The sequence below is a fragment of the Triticum aestivum genome, chromosome 5A (genome assembly GCF_018294505.1).
Source record: "Triticum aestivum cultivar Chinese Spring chromosome 5A, IWGSC CS RefSeq v2.1, whole genome shotgun sequence".
In the NCBI taxonomy this organism is placed as follows: Eukaryota; Viridiplantae; Streptophyta; class Magnoliopsida; order Poales; family Poaceae; genus Triticum; species Triticum aestivum.
This window is the reverse complement of record NC_057806.1, coordinates 517,189,005-517,197,824: the sequence shown is the minus strand read 5'-3', so window position 1 is coordinate 517,197,824 and position 8,820 is coordinate 517,189,005.

The window sequence follows — 8,820 nt, the reverse complement described above, 5'->3', positions numbered from 1 at the left end:
GGCGATGTATATATATTTATATAAGCAGGCATCTGGTGATCATCACATGATTTAAATGAGTTGAAGATATATTAACGAATCGATCATTCTTCTTTCAGCCATCCGGATCGAGCAAATCTTCAGGCAACAGGACGAAACGAGGCCCGAACAAAAAGTTGAAGGAGGGTATAAAGTATAATATCAAGGCAATCAAACCTAATGGCGAACCATTAGCGCCTAAGAAGATTGCGGACAAGTTCGTTCGTCAGTGCGGAGTTCTTGTGAAGGACCAACTCCCGATCTCCCTTCAAGAATGGAGAGAGCCAGCAAAGCCACGTCCAGATCTTACTTTTGTCGACGACAGACAAAAAAGTATGCTTTGGGATACTCTCATACAACATTTCACCCTACCAGATCATTTCACAGAAGCAGATGTGCAGAAAGTCAAGGACGCTGCAATTAGGAAGATGGCGGTTGCATTCAAGAACCACAAGAATCGTGAATGGGACAAGTACGTCAAGGGAGGAAGGAAGACTCCAGTATTCGAGGGAACACTAGAGAATCAAAGTGCTCATTGGGACGATTTTGTGAAATTCAAGGATTCAGAATTAGCTAAGGAACGGTCGAGAATAAACAAGAAGAATGCCGAAAAAAGGATAAGTTCCATAAGCTGGGGCCAGGTGGCTACGCGGTGGCAATGCCTAAGTGGGATAAGTCTTAGAAAGAGATGGAGGATGCAGATGTCACTCCGGTTACTAAGAGCTGGCCCCCCAGGTGCAGGACTTGGTTCTATGCGCATGGGGGGGAGTTGGACCCAAAGACATGCAAAGTTTCGACGAAGGCATGTCTGAATGGAGCCGACGAAAATTTACTTGTTGCAATAGAAGAGGCTCGAACGGGGGTGTTCCAGCCCAACAGAGAGAACGACGAGCTTACGCGTGCCCTGGGAAATCCTGAACACCCAGGAAGAACACGAGGCAAGGGCGCTATTCCGTGGTATGAGGGGTTTTCGGACTGGAACGCCGACTACAGAACCCGTGTGAGAAGAAAGATTGCGGGGGAGAAGTAGAGGAAGATGGAGGAGGAGAAGAGGAAGTTGGACTATGAACGCCTTCAAGGCCTAGAATCAGCGCACGCGGACTTGGTAGTCAAATTCCAGCGGCAGCAGGAGCAGATCGACTCACTTAGCCAGCAAAGGGGGTCTCAGCAGCTGCAGCAGCTGCAGCAGCTAGCGGATGATCCAGCATTGGATACCACCGCCCCATCCATGCCGAGAAGCAGCGTGGGTTCCGCCCCGTTTGACGCAATGCTGGATAGATACCCCGTGGATGAGATCGCGGAGAACACTAACTGCAAGCTACACTACAAAATTAAGAACATATCCTTGAAGGTGGCGGACGGCGTTGCTTATACAAATTCCCCCGATGCAACCTTCCATTGCAACCCGATTCCAGCAGGCTATGCTCGTGTCGTGGTTGATGAGGTGGTGGACCAATATTCGGGGCTAGAGCTTGACATTCCTGGAGGTGACGAGGAGCACACACTCGGAGATGCCAAACATCGTATCATCATATGGAGAAAGGATTGCATCATCTTTCGAAGGCCACCGACACCGCGTCACCCGACTCCTCGTCGAAGTCCTCCACCGAGTCAGCAGACTCCCGCTCCTCCAAGTCCACCAACGCGTGAGGCCACTCCTCCTCCTCCAAGTCCGGCAAAGTGTCAGGCCACTCGTCCTCCAAGTCCGACACAGCGTCAGACGTCCACTCCTCCTCCAAGTCCGACACAACCTCAGGCCACTCCTTCTCCAAGTCCGGCACAGCTTCAGGCCACTCCTCCTCGTCAAACTCAGCCCCGTCAGCCGTCTCTGCCGCCTAAGCAATCACAGAAGAGACACCCCGCAGCTATGGTGCATAGCGGTACGAGTCGAGGTCATAGTACAGGAATTACAGGCGCAGGCAAGCGATATAAATATGGTCCAAACCTCACTACTCCTCTTCCTGAGAGGGCTTACGACAGGACCGAGGAGCAAACCAATGCCATAGTGCGGGCAGAAGTCGACGCCCATTTTGGACTGAAACCGCCACCGCCTCCAAGGGAGAAAGTGCCTGTGGAAGTAGTTAACCACTTCATTCGTATGGCTCAAGCACCAGCTCCTAAGCCTGTTGACACAGACTATGAGCACCACATCAGGAAGTTACATCGATAACATTTACAGTAGTGATCCTTTTGATCAATCATTACCTGTAATTATCCTCACTATATTCTTTTCTGTGGTATTATGCAGGATGAAGATGTATGAAATGAGAAAAGGTGGATGCTATGGCATTGGGTTCATTGACCAAAACACCGTTAATGAATACACATGGAAATTAAACAAGCATCATGAAAAGCAGGTAGAGGACAACATGCTAGAGTTCTTGAAGCGCCTCAAATACAATGAAGATATACTACTTCCTTAGAACTTCCAGTGAGTCACACTTTCTTGTACTACAAATTCTCTGTTTTTGCCTACTAGCTAGCTACATGTTTTTGCTTACATATGCCTGCTTAATTAAGACATGCAAACGTGTGTGCATGCAGATTTCACTGGATCTTGTGTATCATTAAAGTTGACGCCGGAACAGTTGAAATACTGGACTCACTACTCAAAGCAAATAGTGACTATAACATCTTGTTTGGGATAGTCAACAGGTAATTTCAATCATTATTAACTATATATCTCGGCCTATTTAGTTCGTCATTTCATGATATGAACTATTTAATAACCCCTTTATTCATTTTCTTTGTCGGTGGGCAGGGCTTGGGCAAGGTTCATCAGCGTCACGGAAGGCGAATGGAAACGACAGCTGAAATGGTTTTGACCCAAGGTAAGTAATTAAGTAGTACTAGCTAGCTAGCTAGCTGCCATCTCTTTAATTATCATGCTTGATTAATTATTATCTGATCAAATTAAATTCCATTCTCGTAATAAAGGCCCTGAAGCAGGCGCAGGGGACTGATCTGTGTGCATTCTGCGTTTGCGAGAACATTCGCATGATGGCGTCCGAAAGGAGCAGATCTCAAAGACAGGAATGGGTACGCTTGTCAGAACACTATTTACAATTTTTACACCATTATCAATATCTAGTCACACAACTAATACACATGCATATTGATCTCCTTCTTAACAGTTCAAAGAGGTGCGGGACAAGCTCCTAGAAACGGACCGCGTAGAAGCACTTCAAGAGGAAATAGCGGGATTTTTCTCGACCATGTCATAAATCCGAAGGGAGAATACTATTACCCGCTACCGCCCCCATCGACCAGGTCATGAACCACTTCCAATTGTCATCGTGCTCCGAAGGCACCAATTAGGCTAATGCCACTGGCTCCGAAGGCAACATGCATATGTAGGAGAAATTGTATATAGCTATACATGTGTGTATGTGTGAATTAATATGGTGGTTTGTGAGACATTGATGATATATATATGATTGGTTCTACTAGAAATTCTATATATATATATATGCATAACGTGTACAATGTGTAGTATCGTAAAATACCAGCAAACGAAAAAGATTTAAAATGGAAAACACAAAATTAAATGAAAAAGAAACCATAAAACCAAAACCCCCCCAAACATTTTAGTACCGGTTGGTGTTACCAACCTGTACTAAAGGGCTCCCGGCCCCCGGAGCTGGCTCATGCCACGTGGTTGCCCTTTAGCACCGGTTCGTGCTGAACCGGTACTAAAGGGGGGGGGGGCTTTAGTGCCCACACTTTAGTGTCGGTTATGGAACCGGCACTAAAGGGCCTGACGAACCGGTGCTATTGCCCGGTTCTGCACTAGTGACCACCTCAGGACCCGTATACCTTTACCATTTTCTTTCTTTCAGGACCCTATTATCTAAAGGCCCTCTCCGATACCCTGATTATCGGACCAATCACGGGAAGGAAACACCAAGGGAGCAAGAAGCTTTGACGTACAAGGGAATCCCCAGGTGGTCTCTGATAACGATCGCTATACCTGTTTTACATACCCACACGCAGTGTGCCCTTGGATAGGACATGTCAAATAGTCCTATTTTTGCTTATTGCACTACTTGTATACATACACTTTGACGTATGATTTAAATAACAATGTACATCGTTAGCTTATTATTGCATTTCTTCATCTTTTTCCCTGTCTGGTTATTTACAACAAATTGCACCCGTACATTCTGGTATGTTCAGTGTGCTAGGGGCTTCAGTGTACCCCATAACACGGTAAGAAAAGTCCGAACACTTTAGACAGTGCGGCACCCCGAACTTATAACATTATATGCATGAGCTCTGAATCATGTCTTGGGCCAATAGTTGGGTTTGCCCGGCTCCCATGTTTTGGTACCTTACGTTCCGCTATATCAGCTAAGGTAGCACTGGGAGAACTACTGCGATTGTGTCCCGGTTCTTTCGGACGAGCACCTCAGTAGAGAAAGCCGAAAAATGACTGTCATGATGCGGCGAGAGCTGGTCGCTGTTCGAGAGGTCTCAAATCCTTAAAGATTTTTTCCGCTTCGGGCGAGGAATCGGCCTTGTCCGATTTAGGCTTATATAGCGCCCCAAGTTCGGCCTTCCGAATACTAGGGGCTTCGCCAAAATTTAAAATTGTAGACTTCTGTGGCTAAGTGAGAGTGATAAAGCTGTATAGTCCGATTACCTTGTTCGCTGCGCTAAACACCTCCTTAAAGGACCAATTTGTTTTGGATAAAGAGTGTTTAAGATTAATCCCGAACACCTCAGTACTAGTTACATGGGGGCAGAAGCCAACGACTGGCCAACTCTCAGATTTTATAAATGGCCGCACAGAAGGTAATATTTTAAATCGACAAGCGTTATATAGCGCACATGAACTCGTTTTCATATTACAGGATCACATGAATACATTCATTCAAATATTATATCCTTAGCACATTCCTCCGCCACAAGGCGGGCACCCTTCAGGACACTGTCATAATACTTTTCGGGGTGGCGATGCTCCTTGCCCTTTGGTGGCCCCTCCTTCACCAGCTTTTCGGCGTCCATCTTTGCCTAGTGCACTTTCGCACGGGTAAAGGCCATGCGCACACCCTCAATGCAGACGGACCGTTTTATGACTTCAAGCCGTGGGCAGGCATTCACAAGCCGCTTCACCAGGCCAAAGTAGCTGCCAGGCAGGGGCTCGCCAGGCCACATCCGGACTATGAGACCCTTCATGGCTAGTTCGGCCACCTTGTGAAGCTCGACCAGTTGCTTCAGCTGGTCGCTCAAGGGCATCGAATGTTCGGTCCGAGTATATTGAGACCAGAACAACTTTTTCGTTGAGCTCCCTTCCTCAGCCCGGTAGAACTCCGCGGCATCCGATACGCTGCTGGGTAGATCTGCGAGCGCTCTTGGAGAGCTCTGTATTCAGGTAAGTAAAAGGAAAGTTTCCTTCACATGCTTGCTTTGCATATTGAATGCCTTACCCGCCACTATCTTCTTGACCGCCTGAATCTCCTGGAGGGCCTTTTGAGCTTTGGCCATGTCATTTTGTGCATTCTCGAGGGCCTTCGCAAGCTTGGACCCCTGCGTCTTAGAGTCACGCTCCAAGGACTCGTATTTTTTGACGAAATCCTGGAGCTCTTGCTGAACCTCGCCTATTCGGGCCTCTTGCTTCTCGCGCTCGATGCGCTCCTGGGCCACTCTGTCTTCGGCCTCGGACAGCGCCTTCTTCAGGGCCGCCACTTCGGTCGTGTCCCCTAGCAAAATTCATGATGATCCCATGATCTAGTAACCACTTTTTTTTCTTTTATCAATATACAGACGGGGTATCACTTACCTTTGTTCTCTTAGAGCTGCCTCTTGGTAAAGCCAAGCTCTTCCTCGGACCGCTCAAGGTCCCGCTTCAGTCCGGAGACCTCCGCAGTACGAGCGGCAGTGGCCAGCAGCGAAGCCTGCTTATTCACATAGACATATTCTGATTAGACTCCTGTGATTATTATTTGATCCTCTGTTCAGCCTTTCTTTGCGAACACCAAACAGAGTATTAGGGGCTACTGTCTATACTGTGATATTTTCTCATAATTTGATTACTTACCTCTAAGCCTATTAGGAGGCTGGCATAGGCTTCGGTCAGTCCGCTTTTGGCGGACCGAACCTTCTCGACCACCTCACTCATGATAGTGTGGTGCTCTTCTTCAATGGAAGCGCAACGAAGCGCTTCCAGCAAGTTGTCTGATGCCTCTGGATGGACAAAGGCCATCGGCACAGATGGCTCGCCCCCCGTAGCGAGGGGTCTACTGAAAATATCCGGAACCACTGGAGGTTCCGGCGCAGTATCCGGCTGGGGGCCAAACTTGTTGCGGCCCCCGACATTAGAGCCCACGGGAGTCTTGCCCCCATGCGCCCAGTCGTTGCCCTTTTAGACAACACCTCGATGTCGTCCATAGGCCGGGGGGAGGTGGCTGTCGGGAGTGAATCGCTGTTCATCACCGACTGGCCCAAAGACTCATCCGACAGGCTTTGGATGGGCAGCATGATCATGTTTGACACGATAAGAAGTAATGAAACAAAACATACCAGAACTATTATAGTATCCGGATACTTACGACTTCGCCCTGGGCAACCACTCCTCGTCGCTGTAAGCGGCTGTTGTGGAGCAGTCCGGAAGGAGGGTCCTTCCCTTCTTGGACCCTTCGGCCTCCCCAGGTGGGGCGGCCTTCCTTTTCTTGTCTCCCCTGGCTAGGGGGAGAACTTTCCTCTTCCTCCTCCTCGTTTTCGTGGGAGGATTGCGCCTCGGTGTTTTCGGACAATGAGTCCGATATGACCTTGCGCCAGAGACCTTTTCTCGTCGCCACAACCTTTTTCTTGGCCTTCTTCTCCGGCGCCTCATAGGGCGCCGGAACCAGCATCTCCGTTAAGAGAGTCCCTGGTGGATCTTCGGGCAGTGTGGCCGAACAAACGATCTGCTCAGCTGTCGCTACCCAGTCCTGGTAAAATGGCGTGGAGGCTCAGATCCCTCACATTATTATACTGAGGAAAGGAACATCTTATGAGATATAAAGAGCTTACCGGATTGCCAGGGCGCTTTGCGCTGAGTTCGCGATCCTCGGTAAGGGGAGGAGGTACCTCGGCGGCCTTGAACAACACCCTCCAGATGTCTTGGTGCGTCGTGTAGAAAAGCTCTCGCAGCGTCTGGTGCTTGGCCGGGTCGAACTCCCACATATTGAATACCCGTATTTGACATGGAAGGATCCGGCGGAAGAGCATGACCTAGACCATGTTGACGAGTTTGATTTTCTTGCTTATCATATTTCTAACATAGTTTTGGAGTTCGGTCAGCTCTACCGACGATCCCTAGGATAGACCCTTCTCTTTCCAGGAGGTGAGCCGTGTGGGGATGCTGGATCAAAATTCGGGGGCTGCCGCCCAGTTGGTGTCGCGCGGCTCGGTGATGTAGAACCATCCCGATTGCAACCCCTTCACGATCTCCACATAGGAGCCTTCGAGCCAGGTGACATTGGGCATTTTGCCCACCATGGAGACTCCGCACTCCGCTTGCTGGCCGACCACCACCTTAGGTTTCACGTTGAAGGTCTTCAGCCACAGGCCGAAGTGGGGCTTGATGCGGAGGAACGCCTCGCACACGACGATACACGCAGAGAGGTTGAGGATCAAATTGGGGACCAGATCATGGAAGTCCATCCCGTAGTAGAACATGAGCCCGCGGACAAATGGGTGGACGGGAAATCCCAACCCGTGGACAAAGTGGGTGAGGAATACAACCCTATCATGGGGTTCTGGAGTAGAGACGATCTGCCCCGCGTCTGGGAGCCGGTGCGCCATGTCTGCGGCCAGGTATCCGGCTTCCCGGAGCTTCGTAATGTTCTCCTCCATAATGGAGGAGACCATCCACTTGCCTCCCGCTCCGGACATGTTTGGAATGGCTTTGCGGAGAAAATGAGAACTTGGGCACTGGAGCTTGAGTGCGCGAGAATGGATGGGCAGGGGAAGAAGAAGGCGTGGGTGAAAAAGAGGAGTCGTTGTCCCTTTATAAAGGAAGTAGAAACTGTGTGCCTCCCTACTTGCCCCGTAAAATCGCTTATTCCCCAAGCGTCGCGATTGATGGCACGGTTGGGTTACCCATATCCGTATTGATGAGAATCATGTGATAAGGGGAACATGATCTCTGCTTCGACAAGACGTGCCAATAAAACCGACTCGCAACATGTGCAGTGGCAGGCAGGGAAAAATGGTTCGTAATGACCGGGCCACGGCAAGACGTCATGTTATAAAAAGTTGTCAGCAAATTAGATTTGTGGAATAATATACGCTCTACGGTGGTATGTGGAATTTTTTTACACAGCCGGACACGATCCTTGTGTTCAAAATCTTCTATGGAGTATTCGGAGGAGGAACCCGCCTTGCCATGCCGAAGATAATCTGCGCCCGCCGGACTCATCGTCATTGAAGCCTGGTTCAGGGGCTACTGAGAGAGTCCTGGATTAGGGGGTCCTCGGATAGCCGGACTATATACTTTGGTCGGACTGTTGGACTATGAAGATACAAGATTGAAGACTTTGTCCCATGTCCGGCTGGGACTCTCCTTTTGCGTGGAAGGCGAGCTTGGCAATTCGGATTTGTAGATCTCCTCCCTTGTAACCGACTCTGTGTAACCCTAGCACCCTCCGGTGTCTATATAAACCAGAGGGTTTAGTCTGTAGGACAACAACAATCATAATCATAGGCTAGCTTCTAGGGTTTAGCCTCTACGATCTCGTGGTAGATCAACTCTTGTAATACTCATATCATCCAGATCAATCAAGCAGAAAGTACGGTATTACCTCCATCGTGAGGGCC